A 19,274-nucleotide genomic window follows, 5' to 3' on the forward strand; every position below is an offset into this window, starting at 1 on the left:
GATTCCTGAAAATTTTCGGAGTTTACGATTTTATATTTACGATTCACTTTACATGATCTTCCCATTGATCAATAGCTCTTCTAACAAGGACTCATCTCGGCGATTCTGATATCATTAAACGCACACGAAACTGACTTCCCCTGTCGTTGGATTTCTTACCAGGCTCAAACGTACGCGTGTCCACGTATGTTTGAACTCTCTAGTGACTGTAAAAATAGCGGGAAAATTTCGAAAAAAAAAAGTTGTCCCCACCGCAAACTGCCAAACTCGAAACCCCAACAGGGGCGCAAAAGACCACGGGTGGGCGCGCCGGTTTGCAAAACGACGCATAATAATCTACGCTCCACGACGCCGGGGGTGATCGTTACGCGCGTGTGCGCCGATGACGATCGCGCGAATCCGCGGGGAATAGCACCGCGGCGCACAAAGAAACGCATCGGGCCAATTAGCGATGATCGTCGGGATCGGAACCCTCGTCAGGGCTTCACCGCCATAGATTTCTAGCTCCCAAAAACAGGCAACGACCACAGGCCGGTCCCGCGTGCCACCGCGCGCTACTTAATGGTAATGAGTCCCCGCCGTCTAAAAGGGCTGTAGGGGCTAACGCGAGACGCTGGACAGCAAAACAATTATCCGCCGCGTCCAATTACGCGCTCCTCTCATCGATACGCACTCGAAAACGGGAGCGGTCGTGCAAGGTCGTCGGGCCCTCCCCCTCCCCCCTCACCATCGCTTTGAAATCGACCAGCCCGAAGGATAAAGGGAGAAGTAACGGCCGGAAATACACACGGTCAGTGTGGTTGAGCACTGTGGGAGAGGGTGGGCACGCATACATGGGAGACCCTCTGCCACGTTTTCGTGTTTAATTGACCGGGCGACCGGGTGGTGTGCGAGCTCCTATCCACCAGCCGGGATAATGACACGAAACTGCGTGGCTTTCTCTCTGCTCTGCGTGGCTTTTCGGTGCTTCCGATTCCTAGTTCCCGGGTGCGATCCGTTTGACTTCGAAACGATTTCGTACGTATAACGTTCGCGACACTGTCCACCGCGTAGCGTTGCGCGGAAATAATTTGAAATTTTATTCGAGTTTTGAAATTCGATCGCGAAATGTCTAGGCTCCACGTGGCGCGTCACCGTGCAGAGAGAGAGAGAGAGAGAGAGAGAGAGAGAGAAGGAGAGAGAGTGGGTCGCGCGGAATTCAATTGCCGCGTATTCTCCGCCGCGAAAGGGAAAACAGGCGACATTGCGGCGGCCAGTTATGCGCGGACGGCTTCCCGACCGTGTTTTAAAATGCATCGCGGAGCCGCGCAAACGTTAGCAAAGAGTCTGCTGTCTCTCCTTTCTCTTTCTCCCTCGGGCGCCACCGGCGCAGGATTCAGAGCGATGTTTCTTTCTTGTCGGTCCCGCCATATTTAGAACGACCGACTCGGCGATAGACAACCACGATTGACGCGGCGCTAAAAAGTGACGATTCAATGGCTGCTCGTTTTGCATTTTTCCGAGTCGCGATTTTACCGGCCGAGATGCCTCGCTTGTAATTACAACGAAGGGACACGAGGACACGCGTGCAAAAAGGCGGCGAAAACATTCGATGCGTCGAAACTCGTTAGCGAGCGGACGAAAGTGGCTGGAAAGGATTTGCCAATTAATCCAACTCACCCTGCCCCCATCACCGCTCCGTTCGCGACTCGTCGTCAATTTTTTTTTTACATAATTCATGCGCATTCCCGCGCTCGTATACGTTTTTAATCGAGATTCCCTGACCCCGTAAGGAAGCTGAAAACGAGCGGCCGAGACGGCGATCGATCGCAGCGATTAATTAATCGCCGTGAGCCGAAACTTCGCGGATGATTGTGATTCGACGAACGGTGCACGCTTCGAGGTCGAGAACGTAGCTATAATTATAATCCAACTGCAGGCAACAAAGAGGTTTCGATACAATACCCTTCGTTACGGTTGCTTTTCTTTTCTTTTTCGTTTTTTTTTTTTTTTTTTTCTTCTTTTTTTAACGTACCTCGTTTTGGGCGTTCATTTCAGAGATGATTAAACGACGAGAGGAATTAATTGGTAATTGAAAGAGGCTTCCGAATAATCGAAACTGACGTTGGGTATCGACCTGGCAATTAGCCCGCAGATGTGAGCCAATCAACGAGAAAGAAACACATCTCGAATCGCCCAAACGACCACCTAATTGAGAAAGTTGCGTTTCTGTTGATTACTAATCGTAGAAACGCCTTTTTCTTTTATATATATATACGATTTTATAAAGAAAATATAATGTGAATCTCATCGAACAAATTTTAAGTAAGTTTGTCATAAAACTCGAAGAAGTTTGCCTAGAGTACCTAACATCTAAAACGTTGATATAGAATCAAATGACGACGAAGATTTACATACAAATGGGTGCACTTCAATTTCACCGTATCGATCAAAATTTTCGAAAAATATTGTAGAAGAAACAGCAGGCTATATTTTAAAAGGCGTTTTCAAGAATTACAAGTAACATCCAAGAATCCAGAGACGAATCTTCCTTCTACGTCTAGATACAACAGTGCTCTAATATTTGCACAAAAAGAGGTGCACTTCAATTTCACCGTGTCGATCAAAATTTTCGAAAAACACTGTAGGAGAAACAGCAGGCTATATTTTAACCACTTGCACTGGCAACTATTTGCGGACCATAACGAGTGACCAAACCGTATACAATAATTCGTCGCTTTTTTTTTTGAACTCGTCGGTATGATATTGCTGGATAATTACTGAAAAATAATAAAATTATTATTTGTTTTGTCTGAGGTATGATTAAGTATACCTAAAACTGAGAAAATATTGCAATTTTGGGAGAAAAAATTCTCGACGTATGAGTAGCATGTCATTCCAACGTAAGAGGTTAAAGGGCGTTTTCAAGAATTACAAGTAACATCCAAGAATCCAGAGACGAATCTTCCTTCTACGTCTAGATACAACAGTGCTCTAATATTTGCACAAAAAAGGGGTGCACTTCAATTTCACCGTAGCGATCAAAATTTTCGAAAAATACTCTGGGAGAAACAGAGCAGGCTATATTTTAAAGGGCGTCATCGAGGATCGTGAGCAACGTCCAAGAACCCTCTTTCTACGTCTAACGCCCGGCGGTTTGTCATTCGAGGCACGCCGCCATAATTTGATATATTAGGTACACATAAGCGACGGCTGATCGCGGTTATTAGGTTGGGTACACGGTACAACCGTTCCCGAACATAGTTCGACCGAACACACTGACCTGTTCGCCGACCCACCGCTCCCCGTCCCTCTTCTCGCCGATCTTCCTCCGCTCTGTGTTTCTCTTTTCTTCCTACACAACGTTCTCTCGCTCGTTTCACCCCCTCTTGCAGCAATGTGCTCTGCACACCGTGTCGCGGGCACAATGTCACGCGAACTGATGCGCGCGTGTGCACCCTCTCTTTCGAACCGAATGTCGAACCACACCTTCCCCCGGTTGCCAGAGAAATTCACATCGCGGTGCTATTTGCTATGCGGCTCGTAGCCGCAAAATACGATTATTATTATAGTCCTGTTCGAACAGCAGCGCTGACAGGCGGTCGCCTCCGCAGGTGTTTTCGCTGCCTCTCTATGCGGAATTTTAAGGGGGAGGGGTGACGGGAGGGGGAATTTTAAAGATTGGTACACCATGTATAGCCCCGAAACTCGATTACTCTCATGGCTAAACCAGAAACTTTCGCGTCCACGATTTCGCGTGCCTGTGGTTTGTTGTTGCTGTAAAGATTTCGTTAGTGAGAATCGGTTAAATGGAATCGTTCAAGCATCTGGCTTATTTATTGTTCCATTAAAACCCTCGGTAAAAAATTTAATTTACGATTATACGTCACTTTTATCGACGTGTAATTAAATTTAAAAAACTTTGCGGTATTTCGACTGTGGAAAACACGGTGGAGGAATTTCTTCGTTTATTCGAAAGTGTCTACGTACACTGCCATCTAGATTTTTCATTCACTGAAAATTGAACGGATCGTAGTTAATTACTGAATGGCAAGTTTGAATAATTTTTCTCTTTCAAATAATTGAACCTCTAGTCAAGGTCACAGTTCCTGCACGTACGAAACATTTGCCAAACGTACGCCAAATCAGCATCGGCTGATCTCAAATACCACAGATGAATTAAAAAATTCCGATACAAATTAAATTAGACCTGTGCTTTCGAAAAAACAAAAAAAAAAAAAAAAAAAAGGAAGAAAAAGGAGCGTGTTTGCCCTTTTGCTGTTGAAACAGACACACCCTTCGCAACCACTTCAAACACCGTCTGCCAAAACAACGGAAAACGTCAGACAGTATGAAACCCTGGCGAACTCTCGAGAAGGAAGTGGAAATTCGCGGAATCGGCGGATAACGACCCTGTGTCGATTCATTCGGCGTAAAGAAAAATCAACATGAATTTGCACGACGGGCCGGGGGAGGAGGAAGTGCGTTAACGAAACAGCGAGAAAGGGTGGGGGAAAAAAGGAGAGAAGGAAGCGGATAGGAACAGCCAGCAGCATGGAGGAATATATCGTGGCGTGGATTAGGGGTGAACGAGCGCTAATTCGAGTTTTTCTCTCCCTCCCCACCCCCTCCTTCTCCCCGAATCGTCGCTATTTTTACAAGCAACCGATACCAAAGTGTCCGCAGACTCGCTGCAAGAGTAAACGCGGGGGTGGTTTACCCAGGACGCGAGCTTTGACGTGTTCGCGACGCGTGTGTACACTCTGGCCACACGATCCGTGTCCCAGGCAGAAAGAAAAATTCAGACTTTCCTTCCGGCGAGCCCCGAATCGCTTTAATCGAATCACTCTTTCTCTCTTTCTCTCTCTCTCTCTATCTGGCGATCTGAAATTCCTGCGATTCGTTTGAAATTCCGAGACATTTCCCGGAAAATATAAACTCTAGGCTCGAACGAGAGGACATGGCGAGCAGGGGATTCATCGGTGAGAAAGTGAGCACTTAATTAAATCTCTCGGAACGGAGCGACGAGGGTATATATACGATCATAAAGCAGCGATTATTGAAACACTAAGTCTGTTGGCTTGAATTTTTACGACTGGTTAATCGCGATAAATCCGGCGAGCGGTAAAACGTTTCGACTTCTCAGCGCCTCCTCGCTGTTTTCTCCCCCTTCTTCCTCCTCCTTTTCTTTCCTTTTCGTATTAAAGAGACATTTTGAAAGACTCGGGCGATTTATTTTCCACGTGTCGCGCGAGCAGCATATGTTGGACAGAAAGCCTGGGTTATTCGTATATCGAGAGAAAGAGAGGAAAGAGCGTGACTACAGTAAAGGAACGAGAGTCGAAGAGAGCTTGTCCAGAGAGCGAGCCAGTTTTACCTCAACCCCTGCCAGCAACTCGATCCCTCCTCTTCTTTTTCCCGACTCCGGGGGTTGTTACCGACCGCCACACCGCTGCGCGTCCATGAATTTTAATTCTTGCCCGTCGGATCCCGGGGAAAAGGAACACCGCAAATATATTTCCTCCCTTTTTTCGTACGGCTGGCTCGAAATAAAGAGAGAGCGAAGGCCGACGTCTCGTTGAAAACGAGAGTGCTTCGCCCGATGACGCTGACTGTTCTCGATCGTCAAGCCCGATCGTTTTACCTCTCTTGTACGCTATCGGCCATAAAAATACGTATTAGAACGTTCGCCGATATTCAATGCAAGTTTCATGCTTCTCGTTTCATTAGACCGCGTGTATTTATCGAGACTGGTGTTTTTATTGACACGAATGAAATAGTGGAGGCTAATTGGAAATTTATTTCGCTCGCCAATCGTTCGTACCTTGTTTCGTCGATCGTTTGATTTTGATTATGGCGATCGCACGGGGGATAAGTGATGTGATGCGATAGACGAAGGATTTTAAACGGTATAACAGAGTAACAGTTTCAATCGACGAAAATAATTAAACGTTGATGTTAACTCAAGATTACTGCGTTTACGATATGTTGAATTAAATTCTTTATAAGAAGAGAGAAAATAGACGTAGTAGATGAATGAAAGAAGGATATTTACGCGAAGCTATAAAGATAAACGGGTACAAGCTGAGCAAGCATAAAAACGGCCATAATTCAAGTACAGGGACAAAACGCGTAAACCCGGTTTTACTATCTTTTAATTGCCAAAATAGTGGATCGCCGCGAACAATATTCGGTGGGCATCATCAAATTTTACGTCCGTTTCTATGGTATCTTGCACTGTTCCATTTACATTAACGTTTCCAACAAATCGCTCATAAAAGCCCTCCCCCCTTCCCCGCATAATTAACGATGTGTCTACAACGGGTAGGTATCAATAACGAGATAACCCAAGTTCAAATATCTTTCTAACTTCTTTGTTTCTCAAGAGAAAAAAAAAAAAAGAAAAAATTCTTATCATTTAGAGAATTTAAAAGAAACACGATCAACGAAATCAACGACGGTAATTGAACTCGCTCATTTACCGATATCAACAACGGCTAAAGGATGTTCCCAGATCTCGGGATTCGGGAAAGCCTGCGAGAAGAATACCTGTTCAAAGTTATCCGGGGACAATGGCTTGTTGAAACGCGCGTGGCACGTGGAATACCACTGGAACAAGTCACGACGGTTTCCGGGAGCGAGAGTTGCGCGATGATCTCACCGCGAAGAATCCCTTCGGCGCCGCGACCGTTAAAATCGCTCGCCGGGACCGTTAACTTCGATTATCCCTGGCAATTAGCGAAGTTCAGTTCACCGCGAAACGGCTGTCTTCCATCTTCCTGTCAACGTTCACAATTTGTCCGCCATTAAGGGCTATCGATCCGCGTGCGCTGCCGCGGACCCACGCGGCCTAACCGCGCGAACGTTCGAAGATCCCCATGGAAATTCCACGATCGTTGCCAGACGCATGTTCATTGCTTCTTTCATTGCTTGCGCGAATATGCTGCAACGTAATTGATTATTGGATAACTTAACAGTGATTGATCGTCGCGTCTCGTGAAGCGATGATTCTTGTCCACGTATCGACGATGAACATATCGGTTGATGTTTTGGCAGAGCTCTTCGAACTTTCGAATCTTCTGTTTGATGTTCTGAATAATAGGAGAGGCGATCTTCAATAACCAAGAAGCAGGAATTTTTAAAACTGTCGAGATTGAGATTAAAATCATTTCAACCCTCCTGCTGTGTCGGTCACAGTTTGATCACCTGTGCTGGAAGTTGCTTGTGTTAGCGATCGCACTAACGCATCGTGCGGCTGTGTGCCATGTGTTCGCCAAATTGCCGAAGTGACGACGACTAAAGACGAAAAAAATCAGTTTCGTGGTAACGTTCTGAGGAAGAGAGACGTGTGCAGCAAATCGAAGCAATTTTTTATTTCAAAGTTTATTTTATATTTTAGTGCTTTTATCATTGTTTTAGTATTTTAGTATTTAGTATTTAGTAGTTTGTATTATTTTTTTTAGTATTTTATACTATTTTTGTATTTAGTATTTAGTATTTTATATTATTTTTGTGTTTACTATTTAGATTTGTGTTTAGCACTATTTTAATACTTTACTATTTTTATTATTAATTTACTGCTTTTATTATTATTTTTGTTCTTTTTATTACCTTTTCCGTTGTTTCTATTTGTTTGACGCAATACATATTTAAGGTTATCCGGCTCAACGATACTGTACAGAGGTCACTCGAGACCGAGGTTCTCACCGATATTGTACCAACACAGTGACAGACACCTGACTCATAGGAACTTGTAGGAGTATAAGGAACAAATAATAGTCACATGACTAATAAAGTTATATATAATCATTATATATTTATGTCATTACATACTGTCAGGAACGTCTTGCGCAGATTGAGCAAAAGAAGACAAAGGAAGATTGCTCGTTGGCAATGAACAAGTGAGATATCCGTGTGGGTCAAAATGACCCCGACACAAGACGCTGGGGTTCAGTAGTCGGAGGGTTAAATTTCAAATTTTTAAACAAGCATTTAATGATCTAATGATCTCTTTGCCTGTAAAATATCTAGCGAAGCAAAAAACAGAAAACAAAAAAAAAAAAAGCAAAATTGTGGAAAAAGAGAACTGAACTACGATGGTCGCAAGGAAACATGCCAGGTTCACGAACGTCCATTACGTTCACGAAAACGGCGAGGATGGAAGGAAGGGAAACGACGGGCAAAAGGGAAACGCAAGGAAGAAATTGCAGCGACGTTGATTCGTGTGAGCGGCAACACCGGACGGTTTCGAGCTATTTCCGATATGGGGGCGGCATCAAACGGAGCCACAAATCACTCGGAAAGCGCAGATTTGTCGAGGCCACGATTTAATTTGGCCCTGGATTAAGTTGCCCCGCGGCCGACTCGCTCGTATTACGTCTCGGATTTATCGACGCTTATTTGCGGCACGCGCGCACCTCCATTCTCTCCTTCTCTCTTCCTCCTCTTTGTCACTTCCCTCTGTCCCCCGTCCTTTCTTATTCCACCCCTTAAGCCGACAGCCTAACTGGAAATGATCTCTCATTTGGCGAAAAGGTATTTCCCGCGTGGCGAACCACGAGCGAAGAGTTTCTCGAGAAATAGCGGGATACATCGATGTATCGGGGGAATAGGATTGGGAAATTTGAACGTGTTTGAGAAACAATTTTGTTGGTCGTTCGAGTAACGAGATTTCTGAATGATGTGTTTTGAAGGATTCGAAAGAGATGTTTTACTAGTAAATACTAATTAGTCAGACAATTTTAAAAGTGAAACACAGAATCTCGCAAAAAAATGCCTCACCGGAAAATAAAGAGAAAATATTTCACCTTTTATAAATGACAGATCGTTTAATCAATACGAATTAACTGGAAAAAGAATTATGAAAGATCGAGATCAGTATCACCTCCGGTGATCTTTCGATCTCTCAGCAAAGGAACCAATCGTTCTCCAATAATACGAGATAAATCTTTCATCATTTGTGTAACAAAATTAATTAAAATCACCGGTTCACCGAATCTCCGTCCGACGAAACGTTCTCTCTCTCTCTCTCTCTCTCTCTCTCTCGCGGCGTGACGGTACCAGGATGAACGAAACGTAACGCAAACACAGCTCAAAGAAAGTCAGCAAAGATCGACGAGGCGATCCACAGAGGAGAGGAGAGAGAGCCCAGTGTCAATCGGTTCCGGAGCGTGTGTCTCAAACCTAGACGTTTGTTACCGCGTATCTGTGCAAACGTGAAAGCCATTGGCGACCCGTTCCGGGAATATTCGGCCGGCGAACGACTCAAATATCGCGTTTGATTCGCCATCCGGCTGGGTAATGATATTTGGACAGCGCCTCGTATGACCTGGAAGGTTTGCTAGAAGGGTTCGCTTGAACGCCTGCCGCGTGCACACACTGGCGAACCGTGTCTTCCTACACGTTTGCTGGAGAATTGTAGGTAATATCGATATTTGCTACGTATTTGTGCTGTTTCTGACGTTTTTGCTCCGCTCGGCTCACTTTCCTTGCAAATTGACCGAGTAATTAACACGTGTGTTATATTTCAAGGATGACGTTAAATCATATCAAGTTTTTTTCAGAAAAAGGGACAAACCATTTTGGACTTTTACTAAGTACATAATATTCCGTGTCTTTTTACACGTTTGCTGAGTAACTAAAAAATATAGTGCCAACCTACATGTTATTCTGTTTTTACTAGAGTCATTTTCTTCGCAAATTGATTGACACGTGTATCATACAACAAAGATGACATTAAACTATTGTATAACAATTTATATGACATTAAATTTTTCAGAAAGAGGGACAAATTATTTGGAGACATTTATTAAACACTTTTACTAAGTATATAATATTCCGTGTCTTCTTACACGTTTGCTGAGTAACTAAAAAATATAATACCAACGTTTGCTACATGTTACTCTGTTTTCAAGTTTTTACTAGAGTCATTTTTTTCACAAATTGATTGAGTAATTAACACGTGTATCACACAGCATTACATTAACATTAAATTATATTAAATTTCTCAGAAAGAGGAATTATTTAGAGACATTTATTAAACACACGATATTCAGTGTTTTCTTACACGTTTGCCGAGTAATTAAAGATAATACCAATGCTTCGCTACGTGTTATTCTGCTTTGAAGTTTTTGCGATTGTTTCCCTTGCAAATTCGTTGAATAATTAACACGTGTATTACATTTAAAAGTGATATCAAGCGATATTAAGTTCCTCAGAAATGGAGAGAGACTATTTGAACGTTTTTACTAAACACGTAACATTGGATAAAAATAGATTGTAGGTAATAATAGTTGAATATAATTTTTGTAATTATCGTTAAATTCCTCTTTTTAACACGCGTCTCAATTTTCTTCAACAATCTTTTCTACCCATAATCTTGCAAATCATGGAGCAAAGCGATCGTTCGAAGAGAGTTCCCGATAGATCATCAGGTTGAGAATCTTTCAACGAGATTTCTTAATTTCTTAAGGATAATTGAAGCAACGAGAGAGCAAGCCGTGGAATTAAACTTTATCCCTTGTTTCAACTTTTAATTACACCCTCCTGGACGCTTGGTTGTTTTCTTAAGAAGAATTATTATTCTTCGTTACGTTTGAAGACGTTCGGGCAACGTCCCTGCGGCTCGTTCTGCGCGGTCGCGCCTCGAAAATCGCGAAAATCTAATTAATCGCATGCAGGAAACTGCGGCGGATGTACCGGGCGAAACGCCCGATAACTAATTAACCTTCGTCGATCCATCATTGCGACGTCGTTGCTGGCGAGAGAGTGGGCAACAGGCAATCACATCGAAAGCCTGTTACGAGCCCGAAGGAATATTAGAAAACAGGGATCCTCGTCGAACGATCGGTAAACCGATTGTTCCTGCACCCTTGCCACGCCGTCTGTTTGCTCTTCCCTTTTTGTTTTTTTTTTTTCTTCTTTTCTTTTCTTTTCTTTCTTCCAGCCCCTAGATTCGCGGTTATTGCTTCGACGACCGCTTCCACTGCAATTCTGCTACTCCACGCGAGCACCGACACAAGGGACTTGAATAAGTGATAATCGCAAAACACGTTGTCAATAGGCTTCGTTATCATTAGTTGTACGAGAAGCTTTAATTTTCGGGCAATCACACAGGAGAAACGCACAGGTTGTCGCGGTGCGTCGGTCAATAGGCCTCATCATCGTCTCGCCAAGCCTACAGTTTGCTTTTTCCTTCTTTTTTTTTCTTTTCTTTTTTTTTTTTTTTCTTTTTCTTCTTTCACCAGACCGGTGCGCCTATTTTGAAACACAGTTGTAGCGTATAAATAGGCGAATTGCCAGTTCAGTCAGTTTGACGTATCTACTCGCAGCTTAAAATGTTCGTACTTTCATCACGGTGATACCTTGTTAAAACTTTGCCAATCAGTTTAATTAGAATTTTCTAACTATTTGGCTGGAACTCGAGATAGCGGGGTAAGCTGGCGGGGCATTGAATTCGATCACCACGCGCTATAGCCACTCAACTTAGAACAGAGAATCCAGGTTAGATATACTCAGATTCGGCATGTATGTATATCTTTCCTATCTGTGTCTACCTTGGACGCTCTTCTTTTTCCTTTTGCGAAATTAAGAGTGAAATTATCGACACAATCGAGATATTCGTTCGTGATTATCTCCACCACGCGAATTCCACAACATTTTCGGACTGTAGTAGTATTAACCCCTTAACGGGAGGTGCGTATCGTTTCCCTTTCTCGAAAACCGGTTCTCCGGCTTCACCTCTGCTATTTCGTGACTCGGGGAATATTTTTGTCGGCGTGGATATTCTTCCGAGGCACCGATGCATAAATTCGGTTTCGTCTCAGATCCCTCCGCCGATAACCGGGGCCTCGTACTGAACGTCTCTCGCTTCTAACTGGCCTACGCTGTTCTCGTATCTTTCATTGCGAAGAATCTCGCTTCTCTCACGCTTCATCTCGCGTCTATCTACTATCTAACTAATTAACAGCAATTTTAACTGATTGTACTTTCTTTACAATGAAAACGAACTTCACTTTATATAGTTATACAGTATACTTTAATATCTCTTGTATATCTATATTATTTTTTCAGAATTTGTGTGTTATACTTGTCCTAGCAAACACGCGATGCACGTTGACGTCTCAAATTTAAACGAAAGGTACAATCGGCAAAATTTCGCCATTCGAACGATCATTTCCAATTCTATGCCGTTTCGTTTCGATGCTTCGTAAATAAACTGCTGGCCAGGTGATGCGTGAAAAATGTTTGACGATAAAGGGTCAAACATTATTAAATATCATTGAATTATCGTTGCTGCTTGTTACAGCCGTCTACGAGAGAATGGTTGGAACATCTCGTTTGTTATTTACATATATTCAACGTGCCAGATGGTACAGCCACAGAGGATATAAACAATTCCTTTTCACAATTCGCGCGACATACATGTGTTACATCAAAGTAACCACCGAATACGGGCGGCCCGTTACAGCTGCGAAATCTCAATAATGTCGCGGCGACTCGTTTGCGTTCGGCTTAAATCGCGTTTCAGTTAACGTATCGGTATACCGAGATGCCACAACCGCAGCAGGGAGAGAGGTGAAATAGAAAGAGTGAGAGAGAGAGTGGCCAACGTGGACGATTCCGCGTTTCGCGAGCTTCCCACGGCAAAGCGTCGCGTTTGTCACCAACGAACGAATGAAACGGACGCTTACGCGCGGTTTTGCGTTGACAGGCTGCCTTTGAGGTTAATAATAGAACCGTGGAGCATCGTGTTCTTAATATTTCAGTAATCGCCGTGCAGTGGCCGACCGCACTCTCCACGTCTGCCCGTTTCATCTTTGATCCCTGTTCCCGCGCGTAATCGCGAGAGATCGGCATCGGATTCTTTGGCGTATATTTGGACGTTCTCTGCGCCCAGTTTTCGAAGAGGTTGCGAATAGTTTATGATCGCTGTTCAAAGGAAGGGCATGACACGTGAAATGGCGGTGTGAAGTGAGACTTTAGTAGTTTCGCCTGTTGGACACACTGTAGTCGCAGAGGCTTTTCGTTTTGTGGCCTCGTCTTTATGCAACAGTGTAACTCGCGACTGAAAGAAATCGCTCGGACTGAAATCTTTCGATATATGTACGTACGTATATACCGCTGCTCAAAAATCTTATGACACTTGTTTGTAATATTCGATTCGATACTTATCGATTGATACAATACATATGCAATATATAATAATATAAGAACAGAATATACAAGATATATTAGCAGAGTATGTTATCCATTTATTATATTTAATTATGTTGTATGTATTATAATACAATGTATTAATGTATTAACAGTCTTTACAAAGTATGTTTTATATTTATTGTAAATACAATTTATGTTGTATATTGTGTATATATGTTATATTGTAAATATTGCATTTATTGTACTATTTGTACAAATGTAGTATATGTCATACTATAAATATTGTAAATTATACAATTGCGTATATGTTATATTGTAAATATTGTATTTATTGTACTATTTTTATTATATAAATGTAGTATTTGTCCGAAGATTTCTAAGCAGAGGTGTATTTATGTATCGAGGGTTAATCGTTTAGTTTTTCCGAAATATTAAACGCCAGTCATCAAACTGCGAATATCTATGCAATGAAATTTAAAGATGTAAACATACACAGAACGTACACTATATGCAAATATATCAAAGCAAACTCGTTATAACGCTTAGCAGGTGAAGCAAGATTACCTTTACTATTCATTCGGACTTGTATTAGCAGAAATTACATAAACAACCAAAGGGCTTAGCACTTATTGCGATTAATACGATCGTACGAATAAAAAAGTGAAATTGTATAAAGATACGTGCACCAATGAAAATTTCAGTTGATTCCTCTACAATACGACAATCTGAATGAACTTCAACCCGGGATGGTCTCAAGGTTTCGAAACACGTCCACTCGTTAGATATTCTTCGAGTATTCTTTCGGGCTTCGTCGTCAACGGACACTCAGCTCGAAATTTCTGTTGTTCGGAGATTTAACTCGAGATTAAGCTTGATATTCAAATTTATTCCGGCGGGAACATTCGTCCGAGCAGTGGAGGGGGGAGGGGGGGGGAGAGGAAGGTTAAAAGGAGAAGAGGCGAGTATTCTTCCGGCTGATGGTGCGCCGCAGAACCGACGACTGGTATCCGCGGCCGAATGAAACGTTTTCCCACGCGATCGATACGCGCCGCGTTCAGGATCGCGTGTTGACAAAACGATGCCATCGATGTTCATTAAATATTCAATAGCCGTTGCTCTATGACAATTCACGCATTTGTCCCGCCCACGCGAAACAATGGCAACGAACGTTTCCAGTAAAAAAGGGACCCGTTCGCATCGGAGGCATCGGTTATCTGAAGACACCGATCTCGCTTGGAAAATTGCTTGCACCGACTGCAATTTGTTAAAAAAAAAAAAAAAAGAAGAGCTTACGTTTAACATTGCTACGATAGCTCAAACTCGATAGCTCGATGTTGTCGCGTGCCATTGGTTATCGATTAAAAGAATTAACGCAAGATTCTAAAGATCCGATCGACTCGCTCGATGACCTAAGGTGAAATCGAAATAATTTGCTGGCGCTTGGACATCGCGTATAAATTAATAGGAATTTATTTCAAACGCGTGCCAACGTTAATTTCTTGTGAGGAAATTAGCATCGCAATTGGCATCGCTGGCAATAATAACCGATGATAATTGAATTTGATCATTTAATTTTGGAACGCTACCGTTGAAATTAATATACATTCCCTGTGTTAATGACGTTTATCGCGTTAGATAAAATTGAAATTAGATGCTCGCTATTGTGTATTCTAAAATTACGTAGCCTCCAATTTAAACGTTTAATCGAACTGTTGCATGTCAACTGTGATTCAACGATACTAATTGCGACCTGACGGATGTTCGCTTGGTGTTAAAGCTTGGTGTCGAAATGAATTGATCAAGCCTGCCCCTTTTAACGATCAAACTGAGGACGGAGAAAAATTAAAATTCACCGACTGTACCATAATTTCATCGTTCCCTTCCGGAAACCATCTTTCGCGCGAAGTTTGATAATCGACCTGTTAAGCTGAAATCAAATTTAACTCGCTCAATCCTCTAACAGTCAATTAGAAACAAAGAAAATTGAAAAAAATTCACGTTCCAATTTCACTTCTCCACTTTCAAAAAAAAAAAAAACACCGTTCGATCAACAATGTGTTACACTCGAGTCGAGTTTAAACCACTCCGATCGAGTCTCGGTCCCTTCTGACAGTCCGTTAAAAAACAAAGGAAATTAAGATCCGCCGTAAATTCGCTCCATCTCCTCGTCGTACCCTTTCCGAAACGTTCACCCGCCGGACGAAGCTTGATCAGCGTAAAAAAAAAATTCCAGGCAAGCAGCTTGCGACGCAGAGGGAAGGAAGCAAACACAAGTCTCGTCGCGGGGGCTTTATTCGAGCGCGTACACGGGAACGACGTTAGCCGCCGCATTGATTATTCCCAGAATCAATTCCGAGCGAGCCGTCCTGTCGCGCGACGACGAACCACGACGTCGACAACGACGACAACGATGACGACGACGACGACGACGACGACGACGATGACGACGACGACGATGGCGACGAGTGTGCACAGGCCGGTGCTTTTGCATGCTCGCGGAAAACCTAATCGTTAAAGTAAAGCCCACATTACGGTCCCGGGGACGTTTACCCACGATCGAACTGCACACACGCGCGCCAGGGCGGACCCTTTCCAGCAGCTGAATAATAAATGCCGCCGCGATCCTCGTGCCTCGAAACGTATTTGTGTCCCGGCGCTGCTGCTCTCCTCTGCTCTGCTCGGGTCTTTCCTTTGACGTGGCCACTCGATAACGTCGATACTCATATCCCCGCGTACCTACCTACGTATGCATGGTCGGTTAATCCTTGGCGAAGGAAACGGCGAAAACCCCGCGTTCTCTTTCTCTTTCGGGACCCATTTCGTGCCGCTTGCTCTCTATTTCTTTGTACGTACGAGATTTATGATTCAACGACATTGAGAACTCAGCTGGGGGGATAACCGTGGTTATTTTACCAGAAATTAAAATTTCGCGGCGATTTTCCTCCGATTGTCATTTCGTTGCAGCGGAATCGCTTCGAACGTGTGGCGCCAACTTGATTCAACGATTGATACCGGCAGAAACGATCTTTAATCACTTGCGCTGGCAACTGATTGCGGACCGTAACGAGTGACCAAAAACCGTGTACAATAATTTCGTCGCTTTCGTTTTGAGCTCGTCGGTACGATATCGCTGGATAGAAATTATCGAGAAGTAATAAATTTATTATTTGCTTTGCCTATTCTGTTTTGCTTGAAATATCCTTGAAGCTGAGAAAAATATTACAATTTTGGAACAAAAAATTCTCGACGTGGCGCACACGTCATTCCAGCGCAAGAGGTTAAGAAATCCTCGATTTCGTTGATTTAGCGTGATTTTCAATTATCTCCAAAATCTAACGTTCTGCGTGCACGTGTTTCAACCACAATTTCAACAACAATTTCACCGTAATTCACCAAAATCAAGCTAATCCTCGATCTGGCAGTATCAAAACAGACGATTCTCGATTCACTCCGCCTCCCCGCCGTTGCTCGACGAAAAATCGGGATGCTGGTGCACGACCTCGACGAGGACAAGTCGTTAGGGTGCTCGAAGCGACGTCAGCGGGGGAAACGAAGCAACGAGAGAAACGAGGAGAGGCAATTAGCCGCGCGCGACGCTCGCCTCGTTATCTTTCCTTCGCCGGTTCACTTGGCGATTTCCCCGGCGCGCGGCATCGATTCCCCCATACGGCACGCCGCAACGACGACCTCCCTCGCCTTCTTCCCCGTGTTTTCTCATACGTTGCCGATTGCGCCGCGCGATATTCCAGCCGCCGATCGCGCGCGCAGCTATTGCTCAACCTACCGCGCGCTCTCGGGAACTGCTTATGCAATTACGCGGCTGGCGGCGAGTGGCCGTACCCGCGGATACGAACGCGTCAATTAGTCCCGTCTATCGCCGAACGTTTCAATTAGCCCGTGAAGAAATCATCGAGAAAGAATTTCGTAGCCAGGCGAGAGTAATCGAGAACCAGTACACACCTGAGCTTCGTTCTCTGATTTTCGCACGTAGATAGAAGGTCACGATTTTCTGAGTTGGACGAGCATGCTTCAACCCTCTTAAATAACTCACGTATACATTGTCTGCTACGAGAATTCGTTCGAAAACGAGATGGCGGAAATATTGGCTCCCGATTATTAAACAAAAGTGAGACAGAAAGTTGGCGAAATCTCGCGAGAAACTATTTAAAACACGACGATCGATAGGTAGCTTGCGTCGTGAGCTAAGCCAAAGTTAAAAACTGGTGTCGTTGGACTCTGTTGGCGAAGAAAGGAAAGGGGAAAAAGGTGTAAAATCCGAAAAGGCGTGACTGAAATCGAAGTTGAAGCGAGTCTCTCGTTGGACGCGCGCGGAGAGGGACGGCGGCGAAGAGCCGCTTAATATGCCGTCGTGGTTCGCGGTCGAAATACGGGAACACAAAGCTTAACGCCGTCAAAGGTGAGCCAATAATGTCGTGTTTGTTATCGACCATTATTAGCCAGATGTCCGGAATTTCGACTAAATTGCCGACAGAAATTCCAACGCCGGCCCGGGGACCGCGTTAGCAGTTAATATCGAAACGCGCCGTTTCATCGGTAATAAAATCAACGGCGGACCTTTCGTGTCCATAAAGTCCCGATCGAACATTATCTTGCCGTTACAGGTCCTATAGTATAAACGGGGCCTGTGTCTTGTTGCGTTGCTCTGTCGCCTACGGTTTACTATATAAAAGCCGTATGGATGAAAAATCGACGCGCTTCCGCTAGAACGATAATAAATATCGAAGATAATATTTGACGTAAGCTTCGGCTCGTACGAGAGAGAAAGGCCTGTCCGACTTTTTGAAATTAGGCGAACAATGATTCGAACAAATTCCCTCGGTCGATCGTTGGAGATCGGGTTGAGAAGATTGAAAATGGAAAGATTTGCAGCTTCACTTTGTGCATATTTCTTGTTTAATTAAAGTCCGAACAACCGGCCTTCAATTAAAAGTATCGAAATATTCTGTTCTAAATCACATACGTTACAACGGAAGTGAAAGTGGTTGAAATAAACAGATTTATGCAATTGTGTTTCTGTGTAACGAGAATAATGAATATTCATTTTGACAAACTTGTATGTACTCGTTATCTTTTGAGCAATTGTGAAAGAAGAAACTCTGAAATCCAGTTACATCGACAGGTTTAGTTCTAGCATTAAAAGAGTGTTAAAAAAATGACTCTTCATTACGTAATGGAAAAGTTTGTCAACGCGAGTATTAACTGATTGCAAATTTATATTGATTCGTAGTGATTTTCTTGTTGGTTTATTGAAATCATCGCAATTTAAATGAAAGTGATCAAAACAAACAGACTTGTAGAATTATATTTCTGTACAAAGAGAAATCAGTATTAATTTTTAGTATCTTTCAAGCAATTGTAAAGTCACGTTAATGACTTGAATTTGATTCTTTTCGCTTGGTAATGGAAAATTATTAACACGAACATTTACTACAGTGACTTTTTTTGTTGAAATCATCCGGAAGTGGCGCAACCCGTTCAATTTGTGTCGCCTTGTCTTACTTTACGTGAGAACGAGATTTTTTTGTTTAGGGTATGTTACCGTGATTATACTATATAGGGTAATGGCGTGTTAGAGCATCGGCTGTCATTACAGGAATACGCTCGCCGAGAAGAACGAACGTTGTTATTTGCTAAGCGGTGAAATATTACCTTCATTAAGACAGCCGTTTCCAGGGATTAACAGTCGAAAGAACGTACAATTAATTACGACACGTTCGAGCCGAGCGCTCGTGTTACTTCCTACCAAGCATCGGACGGGAAATTTACGATCGCTTTTTGCCCTCGGTTCCTTCCCCCCCTCATCCCTGCCCCGGCATCACAGAAATCTCGCAACCAAAACAAAAAAAAAAAAAAAAAAAAAAAAAAAGGATACGAATTATATGAGATACATATATATGTATGTACGTTTATGAGATAAATTTACGAAGTACAATCGCAGAGTGTGTTATACAGAGTGTTTCGTAACTTGTGGGACCCACTTCGGGAGCTGATTGTACGTCTAAAAATAATGAAAAAAAGTCATATAAATATATGCTCTATCTGTCTTCGTTTATGAGATACAATGAATTTTCTGTTTTAATTACTTTTACAAAAGATCCTGCTTGAAATGACCAGCT

At 43.2% G+C, this 19,274-nt stretch overlaps 1 long non-coding RNA gene across 1 annotated transcript in view; it reads left to right on the forward strand.

Moving 5' to 3' along the window:
- The first annotated feature begins 687 nt into the window (after window positions 1–687).
- LOC122527026 overlaps window positions 688–19,274 on the forward strand; it is a 20,324-nt gene continuing 1,737 nt past the window's right edge. Inside the window, exons 1-2 of the long non-coding RNA XR_006306265.1 lie at window positions 688–698; window positions 3,628–3,635. This is a non-coding gene — a long non-coding RNA (uncharacterized LOC122527026). The remainder of the gene's footprint in view (window positions 699–3,627; window positions 3,636–19,274) is intronic.

Source organism: Frieseomelitta varia, unplaced genomic scaffold (assembly GCF_011392965.1).
Source record: "Frieseomelitta varia isolate USP_RPSP 00005682 unplaced genomic scaffold, Fvar_1.2 scaffold_207, whole genome shotgun sequence".
Taxonomy (NCBI): domain Eukaryota; kingdom Metazoa; phylum Arthropoda; class Insecta; order Hymenoptera; family Apidae; genus Frieseomelitta; species Frieseomelitta varia.